We start from the raw sequence: 17632 nt of genomic DNA on the forward strand, positions 1-17632 counted from the left end.
CCTGGCTATCTCTGGGGCCCAGCTCCAGTGCTCCCTGGGAAAGACCTTAGGCCCTAACTTAGTTTCACCTCCTTGTAATTTAGTCAGTCCCAGATCAGGCCCCAGCTCCTGGCCTGGGTGGGGAGCTCACCCACAATAGTAACTGCTACGCCAGGCTGGGGGACCCTGTATCCAGCTCCCTATCCAGGGGTCAGTTTCCTGTCAGTTGGGGTGGGAGGCCTGCCTTCCCTTCGCCTCCTCCTACGCCTCCAGCCTTTGTTCCTCACCACCCTGTACCCTGGGCCTGAATCCTTGTTTGTGTGTCCCCAGGGAAATAAGCAGAAGGTTTTACCCACTCAACAGGCAGCTGGGCTATGGAGATGTTTGATCTATGCAGTGCCCTGTGCCCCGCAGGGATTCCTGTAGTCTTGACTGAAGTCCCTCCCGCTGCAGCTGAAAGCATTTTCTTGTCGGAGTGGGAAGCACTTGGCTCTGAGTTTTCAGTGTATTTCAAGAGCAGTCAGTCCAGGGTGTCCACCTACCCCAGGCAGGGCCCCTGCTTGTCTGTGGTGCTTGGGGCTTCTGAAGATGCCAGCCCCTGGAGGGACTGTGTGAAGTGGATTTTCCAGACTCCCTGCCCCTCCCCCTCTGCTCCATTTGCTTATTCAATCCCAGCCATTATCCTGCTCCCAGCCTGGGCTCTGCGAAATGCGATCCAGCTCCATTGATCGAGGGCAGGGGCTGCACAGCTCTTAGCGAAGCCTGGCCCCGGGTGCGGGAGAAGGCTCCCTCCCCAGGTGTCCAGCCAGCCCGGTGCTCCAGCCACCCCAGGGGGTGGGGACAAGGGATCCGCCCTGCCCACCTCCGAGGCTGTGCAGGGAGTTGGAGGAGCTTTGTCACTGGCCCTCAGGAGAACCCTGGGACCAAGAACCCGGTTCCTGCAGGGGTTCCCAAACAGGCCCATGCACCCCACAGCCTCGCCCTTGCTCAGCTCTGTGAACCTTCAGCACCAAGCAGATTTCTCTCCACGGAACAGTCTCCCCACCCCCTGGGGAGACTGTAGCTGCCCCGGCCCCCCTGGGGAGCCTGAGGATGGCCTCCGCCAGCATCCCGCACCTTCTCTCTTCCACCCCATCTCCCCGGTGGCCTCTCTCCACCCCAGGAGGGGCGGTGGCCGCTGTCTCCTGGCAGCTGCTTTTCCAGCGTGGGCTTCTGGGTTGGAAAGCGGTCCTCTTGTGATTTGGTCTTTCTGCCCAGGAGGCTTTAGGCAAACATCCTTCCAAACCTTAGAGGGCTGGGACTCCTCGCTGGCTGAAGACTTGAGGTGACCTTAGGTGGCTTCAGACACCCCTTAGGAAAGGGCCTGACTGCATCTGGGGGCTGTGAGGCACAGAAATGCACTGTCCTTGGGGTGAGTTACCTGAGGCCTGGGGAGGTGGCACTTTGGGGAATAAGGTGGAAGCCACCCCCCTGGGGGTGTGAGGATGGGCAGGTAGGGCATGAGTGTATATGGTGGGTTTCACGGTCAGGAGAATGCTGCGTGGATGGGATGTGCCACGGGACTTGGCCTCGCTCATTTCTGCCATGGACTGGCCAAGATGAATGATGTCACTGGGCCCAGAGGCTGTGGGGCCTGGAGGAATGGCACTGGCCCAGGAGTGAGCCCGCTGTTCTCTGGGAAGAGACCACAGCAAGGGGTTTGCCTCTCTGAGGCTTGGTACCAAAGCGTTTCAGGTACAGAAAGTCAGCTTCCTCCCTGTGGGGCGGGGCAGGTGGGGAGCTTCAGGCCCTGGGGAATGACATGGCGGGGGAGTGGGGGGGAGGTTGTCTTCCTGGGTCAAATGAGAGTGACATGGAGTGCTTACCAGCGGCAGGGCATGGCCCACTTGAGCTATCTCTCCCCTAGCGTCCAGGGTCCAGGCAGAGGACCACGTGGAGTGGAGGTACCCTCTAGGGTCCCCCTGAGAGCAGGTGGGGACAGGTCTGGTCCTGAGCTGGGTCCTGGGAGCTGATAGGTGCTGCCAGTGTGTTCCCTCCCTCCCTGCCAGCACAGTCCCCACGCAGGGAGCAGCTGAGGAGCCATCGGGAAGGACAGAAGGACGTGACCTTGTTCTCTCGTGGTGGGGGGTGCCTCCAGCTCCACTGTCCTGGACCAGCGGCCCTGCTAACTCTCCCGGTCTCTGTCTCTTCCTTAGCATAGGCGGCGGCCTCTGCAGCCCCCTCGGCCCCCTCAGCTCCCCGGCCCGCCGCTCCGCTGCCGCAGCTCGCCTCCCACCGTGTTTGGCAATGGTAGAACTCACACTGGTGAGGTAATGGGATCCGGTGGTTCTAGACTTGCCAACTATGGTGCGAGGGCTCAGCGGGGCAACTCTGCAGCCAGTGGAGGGACCACGCCACGCGCACCGCCACCGGGCCTGCCGCCCCACAGGGAAGGAGGGAGGGACTCCGGTCCCCGAGCAGTGGCAGAGGGCGGGTGCAGCTGGAAGTGACACTCGTGTCTCCCTGCATCCCCCTGAGGTCACAGGTCTCCGAGTCAGCTGGGAAGCTGTCCTCCAGCCTTTGAGGGTTTTACCAAGAGGGTTGAGGTCCTGCCCAAAGTGAGGGTTGGGGGGGGTTGTTGGGAAGGAGGAAGGAGGGAACATTTGGAGTTAGGAACCCTCACCCAATTCTTGCATTCAGGGTGGGCTCTGATGCCTCGAGGGGGGTCTCCTTCCCTTCCACACTGAGAGGGGGTGAGGGCAGGCCATCCGGCCGTGGGCATCTCTGTAATGTTGCCAAAGCAGTGACAGATGGATGGGACCACCCTGGAGATGTGACGGCGGGTGTGTTTAGGCCACTTCTATAAATGCAGGACTGGCTCCCTGGGGAGTGGGTGGCCTGTGGGCTGGACCTCAGTGTCAGGCTGCTAATGTCTCAGAGCCTGGGGTGCAGCGGGGGCTCCAAGACAGGCCAGAGGGTCAGGGATCCAGCGTGGCTTGGGATGGGTAGTGCACCGACCCCCTGGATCCCAGGAGAAGAGCGTGGGGAGTGTGGGGAGGGGAAGAGGGTGTTCTGAACCGAGGTGAACAGTACAAATAGCAATGCAAAGGCCTTTGCCCTGTTCCCCAGCCCTGCACTTCGTGGGAGACCCCCACCCCCTGCAAATCTAGCCAAGTCCCCCACACCTGCCCTCAGAGGAGGAGAGTGGTTTTGGCCACTGGGGCTGATAGGTGGGCGGGGCCAGGCAGACCTCCCTTGGCTCATTCTGAGCTCTGGACTCCACGCAGCTGCAAAGTTTTTGGGAAGAGATGAGCCGAATAAGGAAGGTGGGGTGCGGGGCAGGGAAGACAGGCAGGTGGGGGTGCGTCCCCAGAAGAGACCATCTGAACTCATGGCTCTTGAAAGACAGGAAGGAAGAAACACTGTCCTCTCACAGGCTGCAATTGATTTTATTTTTTTATTTAAAAAAATTTTTTTTAATGTTTACTTATCCTTGAGAGAAAGCAAGAGACAGAGTAAAGTGGGAGAGGGTCAGAGAGAGGGAGACACAGGATCTGAAGCAGGCTCCAGGCTCTGAGCTGTTGGCACAGAGCCCAATGCTGGGCTTGAACCCACAGACTATGAGATCATGACCTGAGCTGAAGTTGGACACAACCAGCTGAGCCACCCAGGCACCCCTGCAATTGATTTTAAAAACCTGATAAATTAATGTACCAGACATGAGGAGGGCGAGGGTTTGTTCTTGTTGCCATGGACTTATTAAGCACCAACCATATGAGGCGGTTGTGTGGCCAGAATGGGCAGTGGGAGGAAGGGTGTGAGGGGCACCTGCAGGGATCGGGGATGAGGGGTTCCTGGAGGAGTGAGACCTGGGACTAGGGGAGGAAGAGGAACAGTCTGAGAAGGAGCAGGTTTTGTATGGGAAGCAGGCCCAGAGGGGAGAGGGAGCTTTGGAAGGCAGAGGGGGATGTGATCTGGTGAAATGGATGGAGGGATTGGGGGTGGTGGTCAGGGGCACAGGAGGCCAGTGTCCACACCAGCAGGCAGATCATGTGCAGCCAAAGGTCTGTGCCATCACAGCGCCCTGTGTGGCTGCTGAATGGTAAACTGTCAGGTAAGTGACATAATTAGAAGGGATTTAGAGCCAAAGCCAGCGGAGGTGAGCAGAGCCAGTGGCCAGGCTGGGCCGAGGTCCTCCTCCACGCCTCTCCCCTGCCTCGGGCTGGCTACTCTGTGAGTCTTGGACGTGCGGGTGGGAGTGAGATTATTCCTGGGCCTTCATGGGGAGGGGAATTAAAAGAAATTGGGGGGCTTTGGACAGATTTAGTCGTGGTTAAAGCTACTGATCTTTTAGCACCTCCTGTGTGCAATATTTTCATGACTTCGATGAATCCTCACAACTGTGGCCCAACTAGGGTTAGGACATGAAGCACCTAGACCTTGGTGAGAAGCAGGGAATTTGAGCCCTGGCTGTGATCGCTGCTCTGAACTGGGGGCGGGGAGCTGGCTGGGACACTGGCCTTGTCCATGGGGGTCCTGTTAACCTCCGCAGGGTTCTTGCCCCAGCCTGGGGGCTGTGGATGCTGAGGGAGGTGAAGGCAGAACCAGGGCCGGCAGAGAAGGCCTGCATACCATCACTGCTGGCTCCTGGCCCGGCTCCCTGTTCTCTCCTGGCTGTCCCCTGCACTAATCTGACCATGACAAACCCTCCCTGCAACACCACCAGGGTAAAGCCAAGCCCCTTACCTGGTTTTTGGGACCCCGTGTGACTGGTTCTACCAGGCTGTCTGCCCCCTTCTCATGCTCCACTAGGAGATTCAGTGGAGTCCATGTCTAGCCCTTTGCCTCAGTGCCCAGGGCACAGTCTTTCCTGGGCCTGACCCTGGCTGTCTGCCTTGGAAGCATCTGTTAGTGGGTCTGTTTCCCCATCAGCCGAAAGCTGTTTGAGGGCCAGGCTGTCTCACTCATACTTGTGTGCCTGGGACCACATGGTAGGTGCCTGGCATGGGACAGGGAGGGGTCCTGGAATCCTGTAGGGACTGATCCGTGTGCGATCAAGCTCTGTGTGATATTGGACACCTCTTCCATCCTGGTCACCTCCAGAGCCCCAGTTCCCCACGAACGTAAAAAGACCCTCATGATGCCCCATCCCTGCCCTAGGCCCCCCCCCCCCAAGGTCAAAGGGACGTATTGCCCTGGGATCAGGGCCCTGAGGACTGACTGAGATGGCAGGGACCCCACCTCTTCTAGGTCTGACAGCTTTCAGAGCACAATGTCCATGGAAACCATGTGTGACAGGTTTCTGGTGAAAACCAGCCTTAATGCAGAGAAAAGTCAGGTGCTATGAGTTGACTGATCACCCCGTTGGATGCTAATGGGGCAGGCCTGGGCTTGCTGGAGGCACACGGGCTGGGCTGATGGAGACCTCGGTGGGGCAGTGTGGACAGGAGGCAGGCACAAGCAGTCAGATGGTGCGAGGTGCGGGGCCTGGAGCAAGGAGTGGCCCCCGGGGCAGCCGGGAGCCTGTGGGCTTTCAAGGCAGCGCCTGAGCTGAGTCTTAGAGAGGGTCTGGGAGAGAAGCAGGCAGCGGTCTCTCCTGGAGAAGGAACAAGCCAGAGTCACGTGACGGCAAGAGTAGGGGAGATGGAGAAGCCTGGGACGTGCCCCTCGGTCTGTGTTCGGGCTGAAGGATGTCAGTGCCAAGGTAGGATCCTGTTCTCTCTGTGGCCATTTGCCACCAGGATACGGCATGTGGCTGATACAACCAGGTCTGTACAGAACAGTGGTTTTGGGGTGATGGTGGGGTTCGTGGGGTCCAAAGCCGATGGCCAAGAAGGAATTGTTGAAGACATCTTTGGTGCAAAATGGTGATTTCATTAAAGCACAGGGACGGGACCTGTGGGCAGGAAGAGCTGTGCTGAGGCTGTGAAGAGTGACTGGTCATATACTATGGGACTGGGAGGAGGTAAAGGCAAAAGGGAGGCCTCCAGAGGGACTTTGATCTGCTAAAGAGGACTCCTAAGATACCGGAGGCCTTGCTATTGTCAAGCTGAGGTGGTTTCTCCTGTAGTAAGGCATTAACATTAGGATGGCAGGGGGTTCCTGGAGAAACATTACACTCTGTATTTGCCTCAAGCTTGTCAATGGGCTGCAGGTTCTAAAGACATTGAATTTTCCCTGCCATTTCCTTCTTGCCTTTTCCCTACGTCACTATGTCACTATGGAGGCGTGATGTCAGGGACTCCAGGAAACTGGGTCTACAGGTTCCTGGAGATTAAGCTATTGAGAAGATTGCCTTTTTCTGGTAATTTACTTAGATGTTTGTAAACTGGTGGAGACTCTTGTCCTGTATGACTGTGATCTCTCAGTTAACCATTTGATATCTTTCCTTTGTTATTGGGCAGCTAGGAGTGCCTGAGGAATATCACAAATATCCCACCTTGGCATGTGTGTGTGTGTGTGTGTGCATGCACACTGACTTGTGCTTTACCCTTAGCTTGCCTGATGGTTCCTCATCAAGCTCAATGAGGGGGGTGAGTTTTGCCCCTCTAGGGAACATCTGGCAATATCTGGAGACACCTGATTGTCATAACTGGAGGTGGGGGTTGCTTCTAGTCTCCAGTAGGTGGGGGTCAGGGATGCTGTTCAATAGCCTGCAATGCATAGGACACAACAGAGTAATGGACCTCAAATGTCAATAGAGCGGAGGCCAAGAGCTCCCAGGGTAGAATGATCAGTTAGAAGCAGCAAGCTGGTATCTGGAGAGGTGAAAGCCCTGTGCTTAGGTGAGGAAAAAACCTCAGTTGTACTAGGGTAAGAATGGAGGAGACCAGACTACTGAAATGAAGGGAGAAAGATCTGGTGACTTTGGTTGACTGTACGTTCACCTGAGATGGCACTGAGGGAGGGACAGCAGCCAGTCACGGGAGGTGAGTAGGCTGTCTGTGCCTTGGTCAGGGTCTGGTACCATCTTCAGAGGGTCTGCATCAGAGTTGGGACCAATGAAATTTCGGGTACCCACATGTTCTGTGGATTACATAATTGCTCTGTGGCTCAGTCGGTTAAGTGTCCTGACTTCAGCTCAGGTCATGATCTCAGGGTTCGTGAGTTTGAGCCCCGCATCAGGCTCTGTGCTGACAGCTCAGAGCCTGGGGGCTGCTTCGGATTCTGTGTCTCCCTCTCTCTCTATCCCTCCCCTGCTCACCTCTGTCTCTCTCACTGTCAAAAATAAATATTAAAAAAATAAAGAGGTATTTTAGGAGGGCCTGGCTGGCTCAGTTGGAAGAACATGTGACTCCTGATATCAGGATCATGAGTTCAAGCCCCATGTTGGGTGTAGAGATTACAAAAAAATAAACTAAAGGATTTTAAAATTCAGCTCTTTTGATTTTCACTGGGAGGGTCATTCAGGAAATCTTGTCCACTTTATATTTGGAAACAGCCAACCGATCTCCAGGAAAAGTTGGAACCCGAGATTTTGGTTGTGAAAAGTTTTGGGTGGGAACTTGAAGGCTGTTTTCCATTCCTGGAGGAATGGGGACCTTCACAATTCTGTGACCACAGAGGCCCAGGGCAGGCTTTACAGAGAGGCAGATTGTCTCCCAGAACTTCCTTACTGGTCAGTCAGGCTGTGACTTAGGATGGGCAAGCTCTCCGTCCCCAGAGATGTTCCAGCAAAGGTGTTGGGGTGGGTGGCAGCCTTAGATGGGGGCTGGACCAGATGCCTTGTCACTGTGTGAAGTCACTTTATGCTGAAGCTGCTTCCTTGCCCCAGTGTGGGTGGCTTGCATCTCCCTCAGCTCCTGAGCTGTGACCTAGGCATTGTTCAGCTCACGTGCACACAGCTTCTTAAATACCTGTAAAGGCTGTTGTGAACAAACTGCAAATTAATTGAAGAACTTTGGATTCATAGGGGATGTGTCTCTTCTCAAACAGCAAATACTGGAAAGCTAAAACTAGGGGTAGGGCTGGTGGGCTGTGGGGTTTTTTTGGTGGATCTGTCCCATGCAAGCAAGGGTTCTCAAAGCTATGCTATTAAGTGTTGGCTGAAGCTTGACCGGAACCTTCCATGCCTCCCCCCGCACTGGCTCCACTGGGGTTTCTCAGGGTGAGATGCTGGGTGGAAGAAAAGGCAGCAGGTGTTGGGGATAGTGATGGATGTGGCAGTGAAGGCCCCTTTTTCTCACCCATGGCCCCTGCCTAGCCCATCAACAGATACTTCTGGAGTGTCTCCTGTATGTGTCCTCTATCCCCCAGCGGCATCCTCCCTGCCCTGTGCAGGAGGTCCCCAGCTTCTGGGAGCCAGTATTCTGCCTCCTCACCAATTCTGGGAAGGTTGAATGGGGGCCAGAAACCTTTAGGACCAGGAGAGCAAGGACAACTTCCTGTGGACGTTATGGGGGAGGGGAGAGGCAGACAGAGGTGCCCCTTGTGGGGAAACAGATCCATCCCTTCACTGCCACTGATGAACCCACAAGTTTTTTTTTTTTTTAAATCAAGAAACAGACTTTTTAAAAAAGTTTATAATTTTGTTTTTAATGTTTACTTTTTGAGAGAGAGAGAGAGAGAACCAGTGAGGAGGGGCAGAGAAAGAGGGAGACACAGAATCCAAAGCAGGCTCTGGGCTCTGAGTTGTCAGCACAGAGCCTGATGCAGGGCTCCAACTCATGAACTGCAAGATCATGATCTGAGCCTAAGTCAGATGCTTAACCAACTAAGCCATCCAGTTTATTTCAAAAGTGGGGAGTGGGGGGGGGCAGGGGCAGAGAGAGAATCTCATGCAGTCTCTGCACTGTCAGCACAGAGCCTGACGCAGGCTTGATCTCACAAACCATGAAACCATGACCTGAGGCAAGATCAAGAGTCGAATGCCACCCAGGCGCCCCAAATCCACAAGTTTCAAGTATCTTCTCTCTTTACAAAGGCAAAGGCATCTCGCCCTGGCGAGTCTGAACATGGTGTGTGCTTATTTTCGGCAGTCACTACCTTGACCATGTTCTGTTGACTCTGTTTTGGTTCCTTAATTACATATTGAGTGAATTCCATAATTGTATGAACATGGTTCATCATTAAGTCCAGACTTCCTTGAAGCTTTGATCTCAAACTTGAGTTCAACTCCACCTTCTTCCAAGCTCCAGGACCCACAGTGTTTGAGGTGGCGGTATGGTCTGCCTTGTAGACAGCTAACTACCTTCTGTCCTCTTAATCCAGATCCTCCAAGATTGGGGTGGTGGGGGTGGTGGTGGATGGTGATGGGCAGGCAGGGAAGACGGGAAAGGGAAGGCAGAATTCATAATAGCAAAGCGCTTTCCTTAAGACCAATGACCTTAATGCTCCTCCCACTCCCTGCAGGTCTTCAAGAACTGGGAAGGGGCCATTTCATGTGGCTCACTGATTGACCACAGCTCACTGTACTTACCTCTCAGCTCACCGTACTCATCTCTTGCCTGCCCTTTCCTTGCATAGTTAATGATCTGTGAATAAACACTTAAATGCCACATTAGTTTAGCTTCTCCCAGAATACCTTCAAAATTGAGGTGTTTTGAAATAATGCTCAAGGCTTTAAAAGCCTAAGGAAGTAATCAAAGCTATTGTGTTGGGTATAAAAATGTAGCAGATGTTGAATGTAAAATAACTTGGGGGTTCCCTCAAACTTAAAAAAAAAGTACTTAGTGCTTTGTTTCTTTTGAGTAACTGATGATGTGTTCCTTTCTTCTAGTAACAGAACTTCTTGGTCAAGAGCAGAGCTACATGGGAGCCTTCATCAAATCACCAAGGTCGGCTCCACCCTGGCAAATGTGTCGCTTCCTTTTCTTTGGTCTTGATTTCTCATTCCCATTTTCTTATTTCATCACATGTATCTTTTATATAACCTTCAGGTTCTTTTTTGGGGTATTAAAAATAACCTTTTTGGGGGTGATGATGAGAGTGTTCTGAAATTAGATTATGTGATGATCCCACAACTTTGTAAATATACTAAAGACTGTTGAGCTGCTCATTTTTTTTTCTCTCCCCAAATAGGCTCCACACCTAAGGTGGGGATTGAACTCAGGACCTTGAGATCAAGACCTGAGCTGAGAGATCAAGAGTCCGATGCCCAACTTTCTGAGCCACCTAGGTGCCCCAAGATGCTCACTTTAAAATGGATTACCTGACTGGCGTGTAAATTATCTCAATAAAGTTGCTTTCAAACACTGTGAGGTTATTGGGACAGTGGAATTGGGCAGATGGGGCATACTGTTACCTCAGTGACCTCCTAGTTTACTGACTCAAGACATTCAAAGACCTAAGAGGGTTCTTTGGTAGACGCAGCGTGAGGCAGCAGGGAGGATGTTAGGATCCCAGCTTCACTGTCCCTTGGTTGTGACAGCTTGGGTAGAAATGATGGCAGTCAACACTAGGTGCACTAGCATCCCACTCACTTCTCTACCTGTGAAGTAGACCGCCCCCAATGCTGCTGGCCATTGCTGACTGGCCTGGAGGCAGACATGTGACGTCGGTTGTGGCCTCCTGACACCATGGCTCAGGGTGGGGCCTGGAAGACACAAATCCTTGGCTACATTTGCATCCCATCTTTGCGCTGTCACCTCTGGGTTTCTGGTGTTCCAACGGGAAAGGTTCTGGTGCCTAGTGGCTGCCAGGCTCCTTCCAGCGGCACCTCTTGCAGTCTGGGTAGGTGGGCTGGGCCCTGCCAGAGGAGTTGGGGACCAGCGAGCACAGGAGGAAACTGAGGCCAGGACTCACAGCCTGGACCATCCGTGCTGCTCATCTGTACTCGACTGAGCTAATTCACTGGAAGAAGCAAGGGACGTCACCTGGGCCACTGCACCTTGTTGGTGATGGGGTTCCCTGAATTGTTCATTACCCACTGTTGGCACAGGTGAGAACCCTGAAGGCTAGGGTAAAGAATCCTATTATGTGATTAGTCTTTCTCTTCTCTTGTGAATTAAAACCCTATTTTTTGCCCCCTCCCAAAGAAAGTATCCCTTTGTGGCTGTTTTCTGTAATAATTTTGGTAAATTCTGGCAAATTTCAGACTCAGAGTCATTTATTTGGCTTAAATACTGTTATCTATGAAAATAGTTCTGGCAAGGGAAATACATAGGCATAAATTATTTTCAGGTTTTATTTTTACCTTAACAAAGTAAAAAAATATTTTTATTTATTTCTGAGAGAGAGGGAAAGAGAGAGAGAGCAGGGGAGGGTCAGATAGAGAGGGAGATGGAGATACAGAATCTGAAACAGGCTCCAGGCTGTGAGTTAGCTGTCAGCATAGAGCCTGACGTGTGGCTCGAACCCATGAACCGTGAGATCATGACCTGAGCCAAAGTCAGACGCTTAACTGAACCACCCAGGTGCCCCTTTAACCTTAAAATTTTGTAAAGTAATCTCTACACCCAACGCGGGGCTTGAACTCACAACCCCAAGATGAAGAGTTGCATGCTCAACTGACTGAGCCAGGCTGGTGCCCCCAAAGACTTGAGATGGCAAGGGCAGGGCAGGAGGAGCTCAGAGCACAGTGTGGGTAGTAGGATCCCGGCCAAGAGTCAGAAGTCTGGATGCTACACTCATGTGGTCCTGAGTCCCTCTATGCCTTTAGGCTTTAATCTTCATAACCTAAAGGAGGGGTGGTGGTTAATGTCCCTTCCAACTTTAAAATTTTCTTCCATGGAAGGCCACTGAGGAGTCCAAAGACTGTATGGGGCTGAGGCCCAACTGACGACTTCACAATCCAACCACTTTGCCAATGTTTAGCTTGGCCTCCTTGTTCAGAGCTTGGTTTTAACAGCAACTGATCTCTCTCTAGGGTTTGGGCCCTGAGGCTTTTAATGAAGACAGTGTAATGTAACTTCTTGTGCCCGAGAATGTATTCGGGCACCAGCATCTTCATTACCCTTCACCTTTGGCAGGATCTCACAGGGCCAGATTTTAATTGGGAATAACATGAACATGATTTTCACATCAAATTATTTAACAATGTTAACACTGGGTTTTCGCAGAAAGTATTTGTGTAATGAGAATGTGTGGGAATGGATGTTTTGGGTTCCTTGAATTTTCTGATTAAGGAGCCACTGGAAACTAGGGTCACTCATCTGATGAGATGTTTCAAGTGCCTGCTGTGTTCAAGTTCATGTGTGTGTTCACCTGTGTGAGTGCGCGTGATGAAAAGGCCCGGGGGCTGGGAGGCCCCTCCTCTGTGCAGCAAGCCCTGGACAGTGACCATGGCAGTCAGAAAGCCCGGACCACTGAGGCTGCATGTGGGCTAAGTTCAGGACTCACCTGCAGGTTTCTTTAAAAAATGAGAATCCAGATGTGCAGCTTGTTTTCCGACGCCCGCCCTCTGAATGGTTGGTGCCAAGAGCGGAACTTCTAGAGATGGACACATCTAGTTCTGCATTTGCCTTGTGAAGTTGCCGAGTCTCCATTCCCGCACCTATAAAATGGAGTATCACCTCTGTAGAGGGTTGTGGAGAGGATTAGAAGTAAAGGTGGATAGCGTTTTCCTGGGTCCTGCTCAGAGCAGCCGTTTAGTTACTGCTAGTTAGAATACTAGTTTCTTTTCTTTTTATTTTTTTAAATTATTATTATTTTTTTATTTCTAGGAGAGAGAGAGAGAGAGACAGCGTGAGCAGGGGAGGGTCAGAGAGAGGAGTCACAGACTCTGAAACAGGCTCCAGGCTCTGAGCTGGCAGTCAGCACAGAGCCCGACGTGGGGCTCGAACCTACGAACCGCGAGATCATGACCTAAGCGAAAGTCGGACGCTTAACCGACTAAGCCACCCAGGCTCCCCTAGAATACTAGTTTCTTAAAGGATAGATAAATTCAGAAGAAATCTGAGTTGAGACCCAATCAATTTTAGTTGCACCAACCATTTTAACAAGTGCCTTCGGGGCACCTGGCTGACTTGGTTGGTAGAGTGTGCGACCCTTGAGCTCACTGTCCTGAGTTCAACCCCACATTGGGCGTGGAGCTTACTTAAAAAAAAAAAAATCATACTTTAATTACAAGGGCCTTAAATTTGGGACGACAGTTTCTAGCCTTTCCTCCCAAATATTAAATAAGCCACTTTAAACTTAACCTCTGAGCCCGCCAGCTCATCCGTAAAGTGGGGAAAATGACAGTACTTTGTAAAGATTAAGGTCATCTACAGGTAAATCTCTAGAACAGAACAAGGCACATTGTAAGGGCTGTGTGTTAACTATTATTATTGCTACCATATAAATACTCTCAGCTGCAGACAAGCCATAGTTGTCTTAAACAAGAGCTAGGAAAGCTTCTGGACAGGGCTGGTGACATGGGCTTGTCCTTGCCTCCCAAGATGGCCCTGGGTAAGTCCTAGGTTCTCAGGGGGAGCCTTGCTCCCCTCTGCAGATGGGTATTACCGCCGTTCCATAGAAATACGCTCCCAAGACACCAGGAGTTGACAAATACCTGCTAATATCCCGACAATTCTCAGGAGGGAGCAAATCAAATTCAGGATGAGTTGGGGACTCACTCGGGCCCAGCAGCACTGACAGTGGGATGGCAAGTGGGGGAAACCTACCCTGTCTAGCTACTTCAGAGTCTTACCTGCCCCTCTGTGCTCCCTCCACCATCCCCAGCGCACTGAGGGGTGTCCTTGACTGGCCTCAGAGGGTGAGCTGTGCTGGGGCCACAGGCTGGCTTGGGCTGATCGCCTGATGTACAGCCCACTGAGGTGGGGATGAGAGAGGACATGTGGGCTCTCCTGCCAATAATTAAGCTTCAGTTTTGGTGTTGACACCAAGGAGACCCACCAAGGCCGGTACCCCCAGCCACACCCACATAATGGAGGCAATTATGGGGGAGCGAAGGGGACTGGCTGCAGTTAGGGAGGAAGGTGAGTGCATGGGTAGGTTCTTTTCCACATGTGAAGTGACTGAAGATGAGGCTTGGGTCTGAGTGAGGTCCAGGGTGTACTGGCAGCCTGAGCTTACAGAGTGAGGAGCCCCTTCTCTTCCCGGCCCTCTGGTTCTCAGCTCACTCATCTGAGTTCAGAAAATCCCAGTGGTCACCAGCATCACCAGTATCTTCTCAGATGTAGGACTCAGAGCCAGGAATTCCTAGCCCAGTGTCAGTTTCTGTGAGCACCGGAGCTTTGGCGCCTGGGTGATAAACTACCTTCGGCAGAGGACCCTCAAGGAGGTAAGAGGAGACAAGGGAACTCGCTCTGTTAATGGCACTTCATCCAGATCACCCTGGGCTGCAGCGGTCCGTTCATACGAAAGGTGTCCTCTCATCTTTCCCACGGGCACCTGCCAGGCTGCAGTCACAGCACATGGCAGGCTTTCACCAAGTTAAACAAAACTGACCCATGGGCCAGATCTGGTCCACAGAATATGTAAAGGATTTTTGATGTTGAAATCAGGAGATTCATACACCAATCTGGATTCCCCATATCGTCTCTGGAAAATTATGAAGATGGGGCTCTAGGGTCCATATTCCTCCCACTTGGTGGCAATCTACGGGCACTCAGGAGAGGCTGCTCCCTTTAGACAGAGTCTCTCCACTCCGCAATCCCCTCTGCCCACTTCACGCAGCTCCCACTTCACGTAGTGGTTTTACCTACCTGGTCCCTGCAGCAGTTGCTGGTGGTAACTCAGGCAGCGATGAAAGCAAAGGTCTCCATCAGCTCCACCAAAGGAAGTTTTCAACACATGCTTGTTGAAAAGGCAGCACCTGGGTCTTGCCAGGCAAACAGAATGCACTGTGCGGTAAGGCACCTCCAGAGATGCCGGCCGCATAAGGAGATATTCTAGATAGCCCAGCTGTTCCTGGGTGGCCAATGGCAATGACGTTTGGTCAGTCTGGCTGCAATCAATCCTCTCTGCCCACCCTCTAGTGCAAACAGCCGACAGTGTGCCATTTGTTGAGGAAGAGGGAGAGGTGGCACTAGCTTTATTGAGCTGCTGTCAGTCACCAAGGAAAACATCTCGTCTTCTCCATTCGTCTATTTATTTATTTTAATGTTTTTTGTTTATTTGTGAGAGACAGAGAGAGACACAGTGTGAGCGGGGGAGGGGCAGAGAGAGAGGGAGACACAGAATCTGAAGCAGGCTCCAGGCCCTGAGCCAGCTGTCAGCACAGAGTCCAATGTGGGGCTCGAACCCACGAACCGTGAGATCATGACCTGAGCCGAAGTCGGACGCTTAACTGACTGAGCCACCCAGGCGCCCCTCCATTCATCTATTTAAATCATTATCACTAGGAAACTGACCTCAACATCCAGCAACAAAGAAAGGGGTGGTGGCAACAGCAAGGAGGGCATCGTTCTAGGCTGAGGCAGAGTGGGCACAAACACAGAGGTGCAGAACCACTGGGGGGGGTGGGGTTGGTTACGAAGGACCTAACACTGGGGGNAGAGAGAGAGGGAGACACAGAATCTGAAGCAGGCTCCAGGCCCTGAGCCAGCTGTCAGCACAGAGTCCAATGTGGGGCTCGAACCCACGAACCGTGAGATCATGACCTGAGCCGAAGTCGGACGCTTAACTGACTGAGCCACCCAGGCGCCCCTCCATTCATCTATTTAAATCATTATCACTAGGAAACTGACCTCAACATCCAGCAACAAAGAAAGGGGTGGTGGCAACAGCAAGGAGGGCATCGTTCTAGGCTGAGGCAGAGTGGGCACAAACACAGAGGTGCAGAACCACTGGGGGGGGTGGGGTTGGTTACGAAGGACCTAACACTGGGGGCGTGGCAGGAGGCGCTGCTGGAAAGATGACGGTCGCCACGTTAAAGCAGTGAGCCGTGACGGAACCCAAGGAGCAAGGACTTAAGGAAAACGATTAATGGCTGGAGGCCTCTGCTTCAAGAAGGATAATCCACTGCAACAGTGAACGACACTCATGTGGAGGGAACCCTGATGGACTGGTGCCATCACGCATCCTGATTTTTAATGTGGGATGCAATGAACCCTCAAAGGACTCCAGAGTAGAGTTTTCAAACCATCCTTAGGGTTTTTCAAGCTAGATCCCAACCCCCTTCCCTGCCCTGCACCCCCAGGACAGCAGTTTGTAAAACTAACTCAGCAGAGCTGCTCTGGAGGGGGGTAGCACTCTCCTCGCAGGGCTCCACAATGCCACAGAGCACCACTCGAGGACCACCGAGCTTGAGTTACAAGCACCTTTGACAAAGAACAGGCCACCCCAAAAGAGTTCTAAGAAGCCAAGTGCTCCTATAGAGATGAACATTCCACTTCCTGTTGCCACATTTTAAACTATTTATTGAATGAGGCAGTAATAGACAGAATGGGAAACAACACAGAATCCATGCTCTGCTACTTGGGTTTTGCTTGTCTTCTTCTTGGCAATTTCTCAAACTATTAGGAGGTTATTTCACCACAATGGAATACGGGCTTTAAAGCCCCTGAACAGCTTCACAATGACAATAAAAAATAATAATTAAAAAAATAACAAGTTGTAGAACTAGGACTGTTTGTTTATATGTAAATTTCCCTTCCCTCCCCCTATTACGTACAGAAAAAAACATACAAAGAACATTAGATAGTTTTATATAAAACAAGCAAATACAAGAATTTGAAACTTTTCTCAAAGGCTGAGCAAGACGTGAAGAATCTTTTAATGTCGTATTAAAAAAAACACATTTAAATACACTATCACACATGGGGGCCCGGGAGGAGGGAGGAAGAGTTGTCCCTGTACTCAAGGAGCAGAGATTTGGCCTGTCGAGAAGTCAGGTGAATTTAGCCACTGGAGACTCAGGGCTTGCAGCTGAGAAATCACAGAATTTAACAGTTACAGAGAACACCCAGGCCAGTCAGCACCTGTGAGGAGGAAGCTGTGGGGCCTGACCCGCCAGGAGGAACCTGGGAAAACTGCAGGGTCCCTTCTGAATCAGGGCCTGAGGAGGGGGGCGGTGGGGGTTTGCAGGAAACACCCTAGGTCCCTTTCTCTTCCGAGGCCCCGCGGTAGGAGGAGCCAGGTGGCCCTGTCAGTTCCAGTGTCCTCTGCGGAGCTACAGAAAGGTACTGGAAGGGAAAAAATTGCTCCCATTGGTGTGCCCTTGTCTTTGAAGATTTTTCTCTCCCTCCTTCCTTTCCCCTTCCAACCCCTCCCCTCCCCCTCCCACTCTCTCCCCTCCAAGCACACACCCACACGCACACTTGACGCACACGCGCTCCAAAAAAACCCTTAATACTTCTGTTACCTTCAGTTCATATACATGACCACTTCAGGAGACCGACCTTAAAACCAGAGCAACATTTTAATAGTCATGAGATCAAGACGACTTCCTGGGAAGGGGAGATGGGAGGCTGAGGGAAACCCTCTCGTCCCTCGTTCCTGCCTGGAGCTTTAAGGACATTCACCTGCCCGTGGCAAGGTCAGCACCTGGGCCAGCCCGAGGAGCGTCTCAGCTGCCAGACCGCGAGGCCCTTGGACCTTGCAAACACAATTTCTGGACCCCACCCCATTCTGGAACCTCCTTCCTCAGGTGAGTCCAGCAGGGGGAGTTCTGGGTGGCCACTGGGAGGCAGCTTTGGTGAAGGGCATGGTCACCTCCGCCTGAGTTTGTCAGTAGCTCAACGCATGACCCTGGTATGAACAAAAACCGGGTGACTGTGTCTGGCCACGTACCCTACACCCACTAAACTGGGTGAATTATATTTTTCCACAGCTCACATTCATTTCATAC

The 17632-nt window shown here is 52.2% G+C and overlaps 1 long non-coding RNA gene across 1 annotated transcript in view; it reads left to right on the forward strand.

Annotated features, from left to right (window-relative positions):
• LOC144237087 (uncharacterized) overlaps positions 1 to 10143 on the forward strand; it is an 18291-nt gene extending 8148 nt beyond the window's left edge. Inside the window, exons 2-3 of the long non-coding RNA XR_013336749.1 lie at positions 9677 to 9734; positions 9979 to 10143. This is a non-coding gene — a long non-coding RNA (uncharacterized LOC144237087). The remainder of the gene's footprint in view (positions 1 to 9676; positions 9735 to 9978) is intronic.
• The last annotated feature ends 7489 nt before the right edge of the window (positions 10144 to 17632 follow it).

This window comes from Crocuta crocuta, unplaced genomic scaffold (assembly GCF_008692635.1).
Source record: "Crocuta crocuta isolate KB4526 unplaced genomic scaffold, BGI_CrCroc_1.0 scaffold266, whole genome shotgun sequence".
Lineage (NCBI taxonomy): Eukaryota > Metazoa > Chordata > Mammalia > Carnivora > Hyaenidae > Crocuta > Crocuta crocuta.